This window comes from Aquarana catesbeiana, linkage group LG04 (assembly GCF_042186555.1).
Source record: "Aquarana catesbeiana isolate 2022-GZ linkage group LG04, ASM4218655v1, whole genome shotgun sequence".
In the NCBI taxonomy this organism is placed as follows: Eukaryota; Metazoa; Chordata; class Amphibia; order Anura; family Ranidae; genus Aquarana; species Aquarana catesbeiana.
In genome coordinates, this window is record NC_133327.1 from 408,370,458 (window position 1) to 408,388,727 (window position 18,270).

Here is an 18,270-nt window from a genome sequence, read left to right on the forward strand (position 1 = left end):
ATCACATGACTGAACTTGATTAAAAAAAGGTAAATGCAGATCTTTTCTATTCAGGGTATGAAGAATAGGTAGGAGAATGGGGGGGGGGGGGGGGATTGGGGGGATGTTTTTAAGAATAGTTATTGTTAGCATTATCTTCCACTTGAAAGTTTGCCAAGAATGTGATTGGATAGTGAAGGAACGGCAGCTCACTTATGAGGTCATCTCTATGCTCTCTTTTCCAATCAGAAAGCTCCATTTGATGAGACACAGCACTTTGCAAAGTGGTAAAATCTGATTGGCCTACAGTGCGGTCTAAATGCTTGTATGCAGAAGATTAGAGGAGACTAGTACAAAGACATGCTGAACTATTATTTCAAACGTTTTTAAGTATTTTCTAGTGAATGCATAACAGGAATAATTGGTCATTTTTTAAATCTTCCTTTCCTCTTGTTCGAGGCTTAGCTATTGCAACAAATAATATTATCTACTCATTTTCAGAAGAGAACAGTGCACTGTTGCATACAGTTGAGAATTTTGGCTAAGACTAATTCTTAAATGAAGCAACAGAGAAATTAATCTTTTCGAGGTGACACTTTTGTTCTGTAGTTTGGAAGAATAAGATTAGATTATTTTCATTTTACAATGCCTTCTTAATGTCTTCTTATCACATAATTTTTAAGGTGTTTAATTAACTTAGCATACAACATTTTCAAATGAATATGTGTCTGTACAGCATGCTCTGCATGTGGGTGGTCAGAGCAACAAAAACGTGCTTGCTTTGCCTGTGTATTCCCAGACTATGTCAAACTTCTGCTTCCAGAGCCGAGAAATGGCTTCCATTTCCTTGTATTGTAAACACATCTTAGATAAATAATCACTTGAGCAATGGCTGCAGTGTCTTTTTTTTTAACAAACTTTGCTGACATCTTAAACATTTACTTGCAGAAGTAGAACAAAATGTCATTCACTGTGTATTTCAGAAATGTCTGATCATTTTGCAGGAGTCGTTAATGAAGGCTTTTCTGTGTTTGCTGTGGCTCTTCCACTTGAGCAGTTCCTTGGTAATTAGATATAAGAAGGTCCTTGCAGATATTTCAACTCTCTGTTTTAGGTTCTCATTGTTAAGTACTGAAGTCAGAGACAGAGACCATGTTTTGTTTGCATAAGAGTTATAAAAAGAAGCAGTGGGTTTATGTGGAATATCTGCATGTTAGAGTATTGTACTTTAACTAAAAGGAGATTGGTGAAAAGCATAGGATTTAAAGCTGAACTTCAAGGGAGCTATTTTACCTGCCAAAGTATTTGTGTCCTGTCCATGCAGTTCTGAGATTTACACATCGTAATCAGGCAGATGACACCTATTTCTCTGTTACAGTTTATAGACTAAAGAAAGGGTACAATGGTGTCTTTTCTCCATCCCCAGCCTGCTGACTGGACAGTGAAAGAGCAGCATGTGTGTCATGAAGTCATCTTTCATATAATATAATATAATATAATATAATATAATATAATATAATATATATATATATAAGTATATATAATAAGTATAAGTATAATAATAATCTTTCTGTCACTCCTCTGTCCTTGTCAGGACATTTTCATGCAACACACCTGATTAAAAGAACCGCATTATTCTTTTTTGATATTGTTTTGCATTTCAAAATCTTTTTCACTGCAGCTGCCAATCAATTTGGTATCACTATATTTATACTAGTATTTAGTTTTCTTTGGCGCTTTGGTTTTCTCAATCAACACACCTGATTGGCTCCTAATCCTGCCTCCTTCTAATCTTAGTGCTCATATAGGACATTGCAAAAAAGCAAATTAAATGCAGGTTTTTACACTAATTGTGTTTAAAAAAATAAAGTGACAGTAAATTCTGGTTTAGAAAAAAATTTATGTAGGTATTTTTAACACAAGGTCTCATTCTCCTCCAAATTGCTTTTTTTTTCTGCTGCTGTCATCTGACTTTCTGTTAGAGGGTGGGTACACTTGTTCTCCGTTGTCCCACTGTTGGGGATCGGTCAAACTGCCCTGGGTTTGGTTCAAGCTGGGTTTCACTAAATTTGCATATCGAACCAAAACCCAGTTGCAATCAAATGGATCCAAGTCTGTGAAGTAAAAAATGCCAATTTTCTGGACTAATAAGCAAGGGGTTGTAAACAAAAAATAGCAAGGGGGGGGGGGGTGTTCACTGCTCTGGGAAATATGTGACAATGTAAAAAAATATTTTTAACAAATTCAATTCAGCCGGGAGCAGTCATTTTTAAAGGCTTAAAGTAAAACATTAAAAATTTCCTAATTCCTTTAGGGTATTGGCCCAACCATGAGAATGGTGGGCAACATCTGATGGGAGTGGGTCGGAATGAGACACACAGCGGTGGTGGATCTTTTTTCGTGATTTATCTTAACAGGAAATCACTAGGATTCATTATTTTTGCATGGAATTATCATTTGTTAAAGAGGACTGTTATTGGACTTCTTTTTTGTTTTTTGCACTATTTTTATATTATTTTGTATGGAGCACTGAATTGATTTAGTGACAACATTGCGCTACTGTGGATTCACATATACAGTATGTGCCTACTATACATGTTTGTATTTCACTTTTTTTTTAAATTTTTTTTAATATTTAATATTTTTAGAAGCACCATCTTTTTTTATATTGTGTTTTACTAACTTCAAATTATCTAAAGCGTGGGGGGTATCTATTATATATACCCATTAAAATGGCTAATTCCTTTAACTACCAGTACTTGCAGACCACCTGCCCACCATGTACTGCTGATGGGTGGCCTGTACAGGCAAAGCGACGTACTGGTACATCGCTGCCTGTTCCGGGGTTTAAGACATGAGGATGCGAGATTGTACACACGTGATTGTAAACAGCGGGAGTCTGTCAACAGGTCCTAGCCAATGATTCATGGACCTGCTGATCGGCTGTGTCCAATCACAGCCCAGAGCCCTGTGTTAACAATCAGTCTCTAATCTCTGAACAATCTCTTTTTTTCTTATTCCTGCACAGCAAGGATAAGAAACAAACAGGTTGTTAGTAAAACACAGCACATATTGCATACATTACACACAGATGTTGACCCCTTCCCAGCCAGTGTCATTAGTACAGTGTCAGTTAGTGTTAGATTTCCCGCTGCACCAGGACAGTCACTGATTACCGCCATTAGTAGTATAAAATAAAAAAATAAATACAAATTTCAGTATGTATACCATAGTTTGTAGATGCTATAACTTTCACGCAGACCAATCACTATACATTTGTTGGGATTTTTTATTTACCAAAGACATGTTTATGGATATGTTTTGTAGTTGAAAGTAAAACTTTTTATTTTTTATTCAAAACAGTAGTGATCAAATACTACCAAAAGAAAGCTTTATTTGCATAAAAAAATTATATACATTTTGTTTGGGTACAGTGTTGCATGACTGCGCAATTACCAGTTAAAATAGCGCAGTGGTAAATAGCAAAAAATGGGCTATGCAGGACTGCATATTTAAGGTTATTCTTTCTGGAGAACTGCATTAAGTGACAATGTTATCGGTGGCATTGTGTTTTTGACTTATAGCCTATTGTCACCAGGATTTGATTAGTACCAGGGTGGTGTACAGAGGACATAGCACAACATAAATGTTTATAGTGATGTGCATGTCAGAGTAATATTTGAGCAGTTAGACTTTCTATGGTTTACTTTCTAGTCTATGGTTAATTAAACTCATGTTAGTGAAAAGTACTGATATCTGTATATAATATATATCTGCATAAAATAGATGACTGTTGTCCAGTACCTACAGTTTCGGTCGATTCATACAGTAGCTGGTCTGAGGGGGTATGATGGATAAATAAGGGGTCCTCCACTAGTAGAAATATCTAATTGACAGATAAGAACTTATCTTGTAGTGGCACCTTGGTTACCCATTTAAGTGTAGAGATGTGCCCTCTGGCTTTTTTTTTATATTTTTTAACTAAAAACAAATAAAAATAAATATATTATTTAGGAGTTTCACTGAAACATACAGGCAGTACAGCTATCCTAACAACCCGAACTGAGATAGATGACATTGGAAATGTATATTGGCACACAAAATATATGAAAAAAATGACAATTGAGGTAGTATTGCATGTTACAAAATGTCCTATGTGCTCTACTGTCCACAGGTGGAACATTATCATATGTGGGAGAAAGTTGGATATTTATATGGACCATGGAAAGCTCTAAAGGTAGTTGAGAGGAAGGTAAAGGGTCTTCTCTTTCACTCTTGCAGAATGCTGAGCTGCGATAAAGCAGACTGCGCACGTGCGGGTAGGAAACAACTCCAAGTGTTCGTTCATGAGTTTCTGGGCCATTCCAACGTACGGTATGACCTGCCATCTGCAGAATGGAAAGGAGAAGGCAATAAAATGAGAAGCTGAAAAAGTAAGAATTATTTTACTAAATGGAACAATGCATGGCAATCTACTGAGGACATTGTAATGCTTGGGGATGTTTTTGGCAAAAGTCAGTAAAGGTGAGACTAACCCTTTAAATAATATAATATAATTAATTAATTAATAATATAATTTTTTTTTTTTTTTTTGTCTGTATGTACATCAGACCAGAAAGAGGGACATTTAGCAAGGGCAGTAACTTCAAATGTTTTTGTTTTGAGTAAACTTTTAGGCTGTTAAGTTTCAAGACTATACAAAATATTTGCCACACAGGCTAGATTATGGCCTGTTGTCCCTATGAAGTATCAAGTTACTTCCCTTTCCCTGTATGAACTCCAAGGACAGTGTTTTGCATTTGCTGGTACACATAGAAAATAAACTGAGCTTTGAAGAAATGAGAAACGCTTATGTAAAACGGGTGAATCTGCTGCTAGTGACACATCTACAACTGCAGAGTCATGTGGTAGAACTAAAAAATTGGAAACAAGTGACACAAAAATGTCACCATACGAATAATTGTGCCACAATCTAACAAGACAATATATATAAATGGAGCTGCGCTAACCTAAAAAATTAAATTAAATTATAATGAGACACAAAGGGGTTTATTTACTAAAGGCAAATCAACTTTGCCCTGCAAGTGCACTTGGAAGTGCAGTTGCTGTAGATCTGAGGGGGACATGCAAGGAAAATAAAAAACAACATTTTTGCTTGTACATGATTGGATAATAAAATCAGCAGAGCCTCACCTTGTTTTAGATCTTCCCCTCAGATCTAAAGCGACTGCACGTCCAAGTGCACTTGTAGTGCAAAGTGGAATTGCCTTTAGTAAATCAACCCCAAAATGAATTGGTAATCTTTAAGATCAGACCGTCAAGGTAAAAAAGTGAATAGTAGTATGTCCCTTTAATTCCTCGTGACAGTGAAGTAGGTACTTTGTACACCACGACAAATACGTGGTGTTAAATGTAAGCTCCTTGAGGGCAGGGACTGTAAATGTACAATATATACTGTATGTGAAGCGCTCCGTAAATTGAATTGTGCTATACAATTACCTGTAATGATAATAGTTTATAATTACTACATATCCCATGGTACCTTGCTGCCTGCAAGCAGTTAAATCGGTACTGACTCCGCCTCCCAAAACACCAGCTCTCTGCACCTCTGTGGTTCAGAAGGCAGGCTCTATGCACTGCATGACACAGCAGTGCCTACTTACAGAGCAAAGTGAATATGTGTCACAGCATTCAAGGAAGTAAACGTGTTTACAAATATCTTTCAGATTAATAGGAGTGAGCTAGAAATAATTGAAATTCAATGTGGAAATGAATATATGAATTTAGATTTTAACCATAGAAATGATTTAATGTAGCAAATATAATGTAGCAGCTCTGCAACAGCTATGGATGCCATGACAGACCAGTAGAAGAACAATGATATGAGGCATTGCAAAGTATGGATTATAAAAGGTTAAATCGCTACCTGACTCTTCAACTGCAGATTTACAGCTCCCTCGGAAATAAAACATGTGTTTGGGAGATAGAGTCATATCTACGGTTTAGGATTTGCTGGTCATCCCCATAGCCGCGAGATGTATTAAAAGATTAAATCACTATGGGAGCTGAGCAAGGGAAGGAAGTGTAATTCTTTCAAGGTGCCATATTTTATTGTGTGTCCTTGTACAGGCACAAGGCAATTTTTTTCTTAGCATCTGCCTATGAACAAAGAAAAAAAAAAGGCACGATTGCTTGCATACTGAGTTCAAAGCAAACCGTTCCTTTGCCAATGTTCACAGAATTGGCTGCCAAATAAGAACTATTCAACTTATAAGCAAGTAACCGTTGTGTAATCTGTGAATAAAAAGTCAGCGCCAGCCTGTCCTCAGAGACCCAGTTATTCCTTCATGGGGCTCCTCTGTCTTGCCTCTCATATAGAGAAGGTAAGGTCAGGCTGAGAGTCATAGCCCACATATCAAATACACCTTTGTCCTTTCTGAGGGGGAGTGGTTAGAGATGAGGGCTGATCTATTGAATAAATAAAATCGAAATTTGAATATCAGTAACAATACTATTTAAACTGGCCATAGACTATTAGAATTTTGTTCAAACATTTTCATTTTAACCACTTGCTGACCACCCAATAGCAGTTTTTCTGCTCCAGGGCGGCAGCTGTGTGCAGGATCACGTATATATACATGATCCCACACTTCCGCCTGCAGTTGTCGTGCGTGCACCGTTGCTGCGCCGCTTCTGTTGTGATAATTTACAGCAGATGCCAATCTGCGGTTGCCGGGCACTTGATGTCTACTGGCAACCGCTGATCATCAGTCAGAGACTCAGAATGGAGCTCTGCCTATGTAAACAAGGCAGAGTTCCGTTCTGACAGGGGGGAAGGGATGGAGTCTGTGTTCCTGCAAAGCAGGGACTCAAATTAATCTCTTCCCTTAATAAATGCAGCACACATAGCAAACACAAACACTGGCTAGGCACACATTTAACCCTTTGATCGCTCCTGAGGTGTATCCCCTTCCCAGCCAGTTTTACTAATACAGTGACCATGCATATTTTTAGCACTGATCACTGTATTAGTGTCACTGGTTCCCGCAAATTGTCAGTTAGTGTCCGATTGTCCGCTGCAATATCGCAGTGCCGCTATAAGTGGCTGATCACCGACCATTACTAGTATAGTAAAAAATAAATAAATACAAATTCCAGTATATATCCCATAGTTTGTAGACACTATAACATTTGCGTAAACCAATCAATATAGGCTTATTGGGATTTTTTTTTTTTTTTTTTTTACAAAAAATATGTAGCAAAGTACATATTGGCCTAAATTTATGAAGAAACTTGATTTTTACATTTTTTTATTGGATATATTTTATAACAGAAAGTAAAAAATATTGCTTTTTTTTTCAAAATTGATGGTCTTTTTTTGTTTATAGTGCGAAAATAAAAACTGCAGAGGTGTTCAAACACCAGCAAAAGAAAGCTCTATTTCTGGGAAAAAAAGGACATCAGTTTTATTTGGGTACAGCATTGCATGACCATGCAATTGTCAGTTAAAATACCACAGTACCGTATCGCAGAAAAATGTCCTAGTCATGAAGGGGGGTAAATCTTCCGGAGGTCAAGTGTTTAAGAATGTTTGTTCAATTTTCTATTGAGTAATAGGATCAAATCAACATTTGTTTTCAATGGAGTGATGAGAATATTAGAAGGCACTGGATGGAAAAAAATTCTTGAACTAAGAAATTTCTAACCATGAATGTGAATTTCCATTTGGAAAGTCCATTCATTTCAAACTTGGAGGCTCAACATCACATGTGGGCATTATCTAGGGCAATCTTAATGGAAATGCAGCTTGCCTAGGAATGTCCACTCCTCCAGACTGACATTTGCCTATCCAAGCATTTTGATATTTGCATACCTTCTCCCAAGAGTAAGCCCTTTGCTTACATCAGTTTTGAGTTGTCTTTAGAGGAGTACTGAGGCAGAATCTTCAGGAAGCTATATAGAGCACCTTGCTGACCCCTTCAGCCATTATTTGCCTGAATTACCTAGAGAAGCACAGAGACCCAATGATGGGTCATGAGATCTTACTGGGACCGAAATAAGATATGTTATTAAAATGGAGAATTTCAGTTGAAAACTTCATTAGGACATGTATGGCAGAGGGAGGTATGAAGTAATTAGGAAAGGCTAAAAATGCCCATTCTGTAAAAGAAGGTTTATACTTACCTTTCCAGTGAGTGGTGTGTTAAATTCTTGCTCTCCTAAAGAGCTCCGGAGAAGCTACTATCTGATATTTCAAGGTATGTTTGATGTCCTTTTCTAGGCTCTGTGGCGTGCCCACCTCAAACAATGTCACTAATGTTTAATTTCGTACAAGGTCCACTTTGAGTTCTCCATAGCTATGATCCTATGGCTTGCGGGTTTTAATATGGCTTAGTACTGTCTGTCTTACAAGCGTGTATTGACCTTCCTTGGTATATACTCCGGAGGTCAACAACTGTTGGTGAGTTTGATCCCTGGAGGGGACACGGGTGGTGACACAAACTGGAGTTGTCTGGAGTGGAGTGCACACAGAGCACAAGCCACTTTATTTAAAGTGGAAGTAAACTCCCATGCATAATTTTTACCTACAGGTAAGTCAGAACAAGGCTTACATACTGTATGAGTACTGTAAATATCTTCTAAACGTGCACCATTTAGGAGGTATTTACTGTAGATGCAGCCGGTGGCATCACCGGGTGCATGCGCTCTGAAGGAACGGCCACCCTTCAGAGTCCTGTGCCGCAAACTCCGTTTCCTGCGTGCATGCGCAGGAGTGATGTCATCGCGGATCCGGCCACTCTCAGAGGCAGAGTCCGCAAACCCGGAAGGAAGACCAGGTGAAAATGGAAGCACCTTCAGCGGTAACAGTGCGCCCCTGGAGGCCTTTGTTCCAAAGTAAGTATGCGATGCATACTAGCACATTATGATATTGCCTTGCAGGTTGCAAAAGAAAACAAAAAAAAAACAGCGCTTTACTACTGCTTTAAGAAGAATTGCAGCACAATTTATTGTACATTTATTTGCAGCTATTGAACTCAATATTGTGGTCTGCACATATGGACATTGGCACTTTTTAAGATATGGTTATACAGTATATATTCAATAATTGATTTTACACAAAGTGGATTTATTATTTATGCTTTTGCATACATTATTTGTATGGGGATTGTATTATGTGGTTGTGTTAATTTATACTATTTAGCAGCAGCTACCCACATTTTCACTATATATTTTTTTCACAGAGGCTATTTTTTAATTAATTGGAACTGTTGAGCGGGTGGTTTTTGTATATTTTTGTTTTTTACAAAGGAAAAGACAAATAGAGTGGATCCCTGGGTGGCAAAATGGTGGGGTGGCAGACTGTCCCTTGTTTTATTGTCTTCTTGATTTTTTATCACCTAGCAGCCCAGTAAAACCAGCTGAGGGGGACAAAGACTAAAGCTGGTTATACACTAGTAGAATTTTGTGGGAGAGTTTTAAAATTTGAATTCAGTGAATGTGATTTTCATTCAGTAGCATTCATTTATTCCTAAATTGAATGTTAACAGTGAACAAAACTTTTAGGTACTTTCAAATGACACTCATTAAGTTATTGAATGTACTGAATTTTCATACGAATATTTGTATACATGTTCATACACGTGTTTCTTTGAAAATCTACTATTGTACTGAAATCTTTAGCATCTAGCGCTGAGTTTGAGTGAAGATCGTATAGAATAAGTGTCAAGCTCCTATCAGCACAGTATAGCTGAAACAAAGACAAAAAGTAAGGATACACCAGCCTACCATAAGAAGGATTTATTTAAAAAAATATGCAACCAATATACTCACAAAAGTGTAAAACTTCAGGCATATAAAATCAATCGCATACAGATACTCAAACAATGCCCATCCACAAGGGCGTGGCTTATGTGATCGATTTTTGCACAAGCAAAGCAAAAAGCGTTAACCCCTGTGGAGCAGCAATCCAATCAGACCGGCTGGCCAATCAATTCATCACCAAATGCAAATGATAATGGCAGTATTCTATACACGGATATAAATATAGATATAAATACACAATACTGAATATAAAGATGATCCAATGAATGAATAGATAAATAAATGTATATCTTCCAGTTAGCTCTGATGAACAGGGCACAGCCCTTGAAATGTGTAAGACACACTCTTGCATATGGGCATTGTTTAAGTATCTGTACTGGATTGATTTAATATGCCTGAATTTTTACTAGAGTTGTATTTTTTAAAAAAAACATTTGTAATATGCTAGTTTTTGTCTTTGTTTCAGCTATATACAGGGCCGTTGCAAGGATTTTTGTCTATTTAGGCAAAAGTGCTTTTTGCCACCCCCCGTCCATCCAGCACCCCCATTCTATGTGTTCGCTCCTCCCTGCTCCAGCATGTCCAATGCTCTCCAGGCTCTGACAGCTCCACTGCTCTCCAGCAGGCATCCCGGCTGCCTCATTGTGTCCTTGATTTCCCCAGAAACATTGGAAGTAGAGGTGGTCCATCATACATCATACAAGATCTCAGTCCTCATCAGGTGGCTACTTCTCCAACCACTTCTCTGACTACAAGGGCAGCCTGGTGTCTGGCCAGGGCAGTGATGTGGGGGCTGTGATCAGGACCATAGACATCATTGTCCAGCAGCTGCCTGCTCCATCATCGAGTCATGCATGCTGCACTATGACCGGGAGACCCGGGAGTCCTTTCTGCTGGGCGGTGCGAGAGTGTATGCCGTGGCTGTGATGATCTAACAGGGTGGCAGGAAAGGTGGACTACACCAAGCTGCTGGACTATTTCTGGGAGCTGGGGGACATCTGTATGCCGCTCAGTTTGGATTGTGGATCCAACGAACTGTTCATGCACAGGAGCGGCTATCTGTGTGCTGCCCTGGTCCTCCTGCTGCGGGCACAGAAGGCGGGGGCACCCCCGATTGATGTGCACTCTAGGCCGATGCCTACCTTGCCTATAGGTAGCGCCGGCCCTGGCTATATGGTCTAAGGATCTCTCCTATCTGAAGTGGACATCAAGGCCTATGTATTGCAGAGTTCCTCATGGATAAGGTGCACTACTCACGAATAGTTTTTATTGACTTTAATAGACTTGAGGCTCCTAGTCACCTCTGGCACTGCAGTTTTTCATTACTATACTTGTCTTAGCACAATGTAATAAATGCCTTTGAAAGAACTGTAATGCTAATGCATTTTTGTATCAGGCATTGCAAGCGCACATTATGCTGGTCTCAATTTTTTTTTTAAGATAATAAAAACTGAAAGAGAAATTTTGTGAGTCTGGTGTCTCTTTAAAAAGCTGTTTCTGAAGAAATGAATAGGTGATAGGTTTGCAGCAGTATGCACATTGTGTACCAATTCTGTTAGGTCATCAGTTTTGTTGTTCTTTAGCAACTTTGCAGGAATTCCTGGATATGTATTAAAGCTGACAGCACAGGTTAGGCTATTTTGTGCTTTTCGGTTGAATTTTGTTTGTATGGGTTGCATAAAAATAGCTGAACATGAGTGATTACAGATTGACAATAAATAACATAGCCTCAATAACTTCTAGACAGTAACATCTCAATTCTGTTCAAGGTTACTTTTAAGGAACCTTTTCATAGCGGTCTTTTCATTTTTAGCTGAAATACTGGCAATTACTGTAGGCTCTAATTAGACATCAGGCATCTATCTATCTCTTTATCTATCTATCTATCTATCTATCTACCTATCTATCTATCTATCTATCTATCTATCTATCTATCTATCTATCTATCTATCTATCTATCTATCTACAGTATCTCACAAAAGTGAGTACACCCCTCACATTTTTGTAAATATTTTATTATATCTTTTCATGTTACAACACTGAAGAAATGACACTTTGCTTCAATGTAAAGTAGTGAGTGTACAGCTTGTATAACAGTGTAAATTTGTTGTCCCCTCAAAATAACTCAACACACAGCCATTAATGGCTAAACCGCTGGCAACAAAAGTGAGTACACCCCTAAGTGAAAATGTCCAAATTGGGCCCAATTAGCCATTTTCCCTACCCAGTGTCTTGTGACTTGTTAGTGTTACAAGGCCTCAGGTGTAAATGGGGAGCAGGTGTGTTATCATACTGGTCACTGGAAGTTCAACATGACACCTCACGGCAAAGAACTCTCTGAGGATCTGAAAAAAAGAATTGTTGCTCTACATAAAGATGGCCTAGGCTATAGGAAGATTGCCAAGACCCTGAAACTGAGATGCAGCACAGTGGCCAAGACCATACAGCGGACATGTTCCACTCAGAACAGGCCTCGCCATGGTCGACCAAAGAAGTTGAGTGCACGTGCTTAGCGTCATATCCAGAGGTTGTCTTTGGGAAATAGACGTATGAGTGCTGCCAGCATTGCTGAAGAGATTGAAGGGGTGGGGGGTCAGCCTGTCAGTACTCAGACCATACACCGCACACTGCATTAAATTGGTCTGCATGGCTGTCGTACCAGAAGGAAGCCTCTTCTAAAGATGATGCACAAGAAAGACCACAAACAGTTTGCTGAAGACAAGCAGAATAAGGACATGGATTACTGGAACCATATTCTGTGGTCTGATGAGACCAAGATAAACTTATTTGGTTCAGATGGTGTCAAGCGTGTGTGGTGGCAACCAGGTGAGGAGTACAAAGACAAGTGTGTCTTGCCTACAGTCAAGCATGGTGGTTGGAGTGTCATGGTCTGGGGCTGCATGAGTGCTGCCGACACTGGGGAGCTACAGTTCATTGAGGAAACCATGAATGCCAACATGTACTGTGACATACTGAAGCAGAGCATGATCCCCTCCCTTTGGAGACTGGGCCGCAGGGCAGTATTCCAACATAACGTCCGCAAACACACCTTCATTATGACCACTGCTTTGCTAAAGAAGCTGAGGGTAAAGGTGATGGACTGACCAAGCATGTCTCCAGACCTAAACCCTTATGAACATCTGTGGGGCATCCTCAAATTGAATGTGAAGGAGCGCAAGGTCTCTAATCTCCATCAGCTCTGTGATGTCTTTGTGGAGTAGTGGAAGAGGACTCCAGTGGCAACCTGTGAAGCTCTGGTGAACTCCATGCCCATGAGGGTTAAGGCAGTGCTTGAAAATAATGGTGGCTACACACAATTTTGAGACTTTAGGCCCAATTTGGACATTTTCACTTAGGGGTGTAGTCACTTTTGCTGCCAGTGGTTTAGACATTAATAGCTGTGTATTGAGTTATTTTGAGGGTACAGCAAATTTACTCTGTTATACAAGCTGTACACTCACTACTTTACATTGTAGCAAAGTGTCATTTCTTCAGTGTTGTCACATGAAAAGATATAATAAAGTATTTACAAAAATGTGAGGGGTGTACTCACTTTTGTAAGATACTGTATCTATCTATTTTCTTTGGTCTGTCTGGCAATTTTTTGTCTATTTAAAAAAAATAAAAGTCATGGCATACAATAATATAGTATGTGCCTAGAAAAATACAAAAATGCAAAATGCTTACGAAGTGACTGCCTCAGGTGATACACAGAAATGAAATACTTTCTTCTATATAAGTTGTACCTTTTTATTTGCTGCACCATTTTCACTACAGCTTTTCAAAACAAAGATTTTATACATTATTTCTCATCAACAGGAGGCAGGGGGTTGGGATCTGATGTCACACACTGTACAGCATAGAGCAGGGAGCTGAGTGTAATCTGACACATGAGTGGAGAGGATGGGCACATCCCCTTCTACGCAGACTCATAGGGAAACAAGCACAACAGAGGCTGTCAAACACAGGCTGTGTGCTGGAGTGGGTGGTGCCATCTCTTGGGATTGTCTGGTGTGCAGCATTGGTTGTCAGAAGTGACTCATGCAGATACCAGAGAAATGACAGAGCAGACAGAAATCACACTAGGTGCTTTGGATTAAAGCAGGTACGCAGCATAGAAAGATATGCTTTGTTCATTTTTTGTCTCAGAGCTTTGCAACCACTTTAAGTGGAATAATAACCTGCTTGAAGAAAGTTTTTGAGTCTTGTTTTAACTACTGTGCATTGTTCATCTATTGTAAATAGGGATGAGCTTCGTGTTCGAGTCGAACCCATGTTCGACTCGAACATCGGCTGTTCGATCGTTCGTCGAATTGCGAACGATATGGGCCATTCGCGCCAAATTCGTGTGGCGCGTCACGGCCCATAATTCACTGCAGCATCGCAGTGCATTGCTGGCTGATGATTGGCCAAGCATGCACTATGACCCGCATGCTTGGCCAATCACAGCGCCGTCGGTAGAGAGAGCTGTAATTGGCCAAAGCCAGGGTGGCTTTGGCCAATTATGGCTCAGGGGGTTTAGAACACACCCCACACTATTTAAGGCCGCCTGCACGGTGGCCCTGTGTAGTGTGTTCCGGCATTGAGAGACAGAGACAGAGAGACAGTGTCATTTCATTTGAGTTAGCTAGATTAGGCAGGACAGTGAGTGAGTTAGCTGCACTTACAGTGTATTGTGTATATATATGCATCCCAGGTGTTGCATATATATATATATATATATATATATATATATATATATATATATATATGTACACTGTATTCAGTTTAGCTAGATCTGTTCCTGTTATCTTCCTACTGACAGGCAGGCTTGTCTTGTTACAGTATTTACAGCTACCTGAAGAAAATTGCTGGTGTTCTTTTGATCCTATTAGTACCACAGTCAGGCAGCTAGACTATTTACAATTAGTGTAGTGCGTCCTCCTCACAGTGTTCAGTTAAAGCTACAAGTTAGTTAAGTGTGACCTCTGCACATTGTTCAGCTAAAACTACAAGTTAGTGTAGTGCACAGTGTTCAGCTAAAGCTACAAGTTAGGGTAGTGCGTCCTCCTCACAGTGTTCAGCTAAAACTACAAGTTAGTTTAGTGTGACCTCTGCACAATGTTCAGCTAAAGCTACAAGTTAGGGTAGTGCGTCCTCCTCACAGTGTTCAGCTAAAGCTACAAGTTAGTGTAGTACAACCTCTGCACAGTGTTCAGCTAAAGCTACAAGTTAGTGTAGTGCGTCTTCCTCACAATGTTCAGCTAAAACTACAAGTTAGTGTAGTGAGACCTCTGCACAGTGTTCAGCTCAAGGTACAAGTTAGGGTAGTGCGTCCTCCTCACAGTGTTCAGCTAAAGATACAAGTTGGTGTAGTGTGTCCTCCTCACAGTGTTCAGCGAAAACTACAAGTTACTGTAGTGTGACCTCAGCGCAGTGTTCAGCTAAAGCTACAAGTTAGTATAGTGCGTCCTCCTCACAGTGTTCAGCTAAAACTACAAGTTAGTGTAGTGCACAGTGTTCAGCTAAAGCTACAAGTTAGGGTAGTGCGTCCTCCTCACAGTGTTCAGCTAAAACTACAAGTTAGTTTAGTGTGACCTCTGCACAGTGTTCAGCTAAAGCTACAAGTTAGGGTAATGCGTCCTCCTCACAGTGTTCAGCTAAAACTACAAGTTAGTGTAGTACAACCTCTGCACAGTGTTCAGCTAAAGCTACAAGTTAGTGTAGTGCGTCCTCCTCACAATGTTCAGCTAAAACTACAAGTTAGTGTAGTGAGACCTCTGCACAGTGTTCAGCTCAAGGTACAAGTTAGGGTAGTGCGTCCTCCTCACAGTGTTCAGCTAAAGCTACAAGTTGGTGTAGTGTGTCCTCCTCACAGTGTTCAGCGAAAACTACAAGTTAGTGTAGTGTGACCTCAGCGCAGTGTTCAGCTAAAGCTACAAGTTAGTATAGTGCGTCCTCCTCACAGTGTTCAGCTAAAACTACAAGTTAGTGTAGTGAGACCTCTGCACAGTGTTCAGCTAAAGCTACAAGTTAGTGTAGTGTGTCCTCCTCACAGTGTTCAGCTAAAGCTACAAGTTAGTTTAGTGTGACCTCTGCACAGTGTTCAGCTAAAGCTACAAGTTAGGGTAGTGCGTCCTCACAGTATTCAGCTATAGCTACAAGTTGGTGTAGTGTGTCCTTCTCACAGTGTTCAGCGAAAACTACAAGTTAGAGTAGTGCGACCTCTGCACAGTGTTCAGCTAAAACTACAGGTTAGTGTAGTGAGACCTCTGCACAGTGTTCAGCTAAAGCTACAAGTTAGGGTAGTGCATCCTCCTCACAGTGTTCAGCTAAAGCTACAAGTTAGTTTAGTGTGACCTCTGCACAGTGTTCAGCTAAAGCTACAAGTTAGGGTAGTGCGTCCTCCTTATAGTGTTCAGCTAAAACTACAAGTTAGTGTAGTGAGACCTCTGCACAGTGTTCAGCTAAAGCTACAAGTTAGGGTAGTGCGTCCTCCTCACAGCGTTCAGCTAAAGCTACAAGTTAGTTTAGTGTGACCTCTGCACAGTGTTCAGCCAAAGCTACAAGTTAGGGTAGTGCATCCTCCTCACAGTGTTCAGCTAAAGCTACAAGTTGGTGTAGTGTGTCCTCCTCACAGTGTTCAGTGAAAACTACAAGTTAGTGTAGTGCGACCTCTGCACAGTGTTCAGCTAAAGCTACAAGTTAGTGTAGTGCGTCCTCCTCACAGTGTTCAGCTAAACCCACAAGTTATTTTTTTGCGAGCTCTGCACAGTGTTCAGCTAAAGCTACCTGTAGAAGGTTGGTGGTGTTTTCCTGATCCTATCACTACTGCAGGCAGCTAAATAAGCTACAAGTTAGTGTAGTGCGAGCTCTGCACAGTGTTCACCTAAAGCTACCTGAAGAATGTTGGTGGTGTTTTCCTGATCCTATCACTACTGCAGGCAGCTAAATAAGCTACAAGTTAGTTTTTTGCGAGCTCTGCACAGCGTTCAGCTAAAGCTACCTGTAGAAGGTTGGTGGTGTTCTCATACTACAGGCAGGCAGTTGATTTTGCTAGCTGCAGTATCAGTACATATATATATATATATATATATATATATATATATATATATATATATCCCAGCTTAGTGCAGCTACAGGCCATTAGTATGTCTGGAAGGCCAACAAGGAGAGGCAGACAGTCACAAGCCAATAAAAGGGCAAGCAGGCTCTGTGTCTAGAGGCAACAGTGCTGGTCGTGGAGACGGTGCATCCTCATCAGCACGTGGCCGTGGGACACGCTTGGCCTTTTTTTCGGCAGCTGGCTGCGTTGAGCCGCAACATGCGGAAGACTTGGTCGAGTGGATGACCAAGCCGTCCTCATCCTCCTCATCCTCTCTCACCCATGCTCAGGGTACTTTGTCTGGCAAAGCAGCGGCCTCTTCCCTCGGCTCAATGTCATCAGTGAATCCTTCCCTAGCCCCACCATGTCCTCCTGAGGAGTCCCTCGAACTGTTTGACCACAGTGTTGGGTACATGCTCCAGGAGGATGCCCAGCGTTTGGAAGGCTCTGAGGATGATACTGAGCTAGATGAAGACAGAAACGTGAGCACGGACAGAGGGGGTGCCCAAGAAGGACAGCAATCTGGCAGTCATGCTCCACCTGCTGCAGCATACTGCCAGGTTTGAGGAGGGAGGGGATGATGAGGTCACTGACTCAACGTGGGTGCCTGATAGGAGAGAGGAGGAGGAGGAGGAGGCACATCACCAATGAGGCAGGATGCCCTCCAGGGGCCAGCCTAAGGGCAGCACACTGACTGCATCACACTCCAAAGCTCCGCATGTGCAGGGCGCTGCCGTCTCTGCACATTATTCAAAAAGTTCTTTGGTGTGGGCCTTTTTTGAGATGAGTGCATCAGATCGCACCACCAGACATATGTTGACCTACCATGCAGTTCATTGGCAAGCGTATCTAAAAGACCCACACCAAAGAACAAAGAGGATCTCTCCTTGCTCCTCATCAGCTGAGATCTCCAACCCCACTATACCTTCAGTCCACTCTGAGACCTGCACTGAGATGAATGAAGGTGTAGAATTAGGTGTGTCACAGCCAAGTACTTGTGGGCAATCTGCTTTCGGTACACCGACTTTAGATTGTACCAGGCAAATTTCCCTGCCCCAGCTGCTGCACTGCCGAAAGAAGTTCGCTCCCAGCCATCCACATGCCCAGCGGTTGAATGCTAGCTTGGCAAAATTGCTAGCACTTCAGCTGCTGCCTTTTCAGTTGGTAGACTCTGCCCCCTTCCGTGAGTTTGTGGAATGTGCGGTTCCTCAGTGGCAGGTACCCAAGTGCCACTTTTTCTCACGGAAGGCGATTCCGGCTCTCTATCGGCATGTGGAAGGCAATGCCTTGGCCTCGCTGGACAGGGCGGTCAGCGGTAAGGTGCATATTACCGCTGACTCATGGTCTAGCAGGCATGGACAGGGACGTTACCTAATTTTCACCGC

The 18,270-nt window shown here is 40.9% G+C and overlaps 1 protein-coding gene across 8 annotated transcripts in view; it reads left to right on the forward strand.

Moving 5' to 3' along the window:
* TMEM200A (transmembrane protein 200A) overlaps positions 1–18,270 on the forward strand; it is a 273,341-nt gene that overhangs the window by 80,097 nt on the left and 174,974 nt on the right. For 2 of the 8 annotated variants that reach the window (XM_073627259.1, XM_073627261.1), the window contains exon 3: positions 4,261–4,412. The exons of 5 other annotated variants lie outside the window; for them this stretch is intronic. The gene's annotated coding sequence lies outside the window, so the exon portion shown is untranslated. One more of the 8 variants, XR_012243916.1, reaches the window with a different exon arrangement.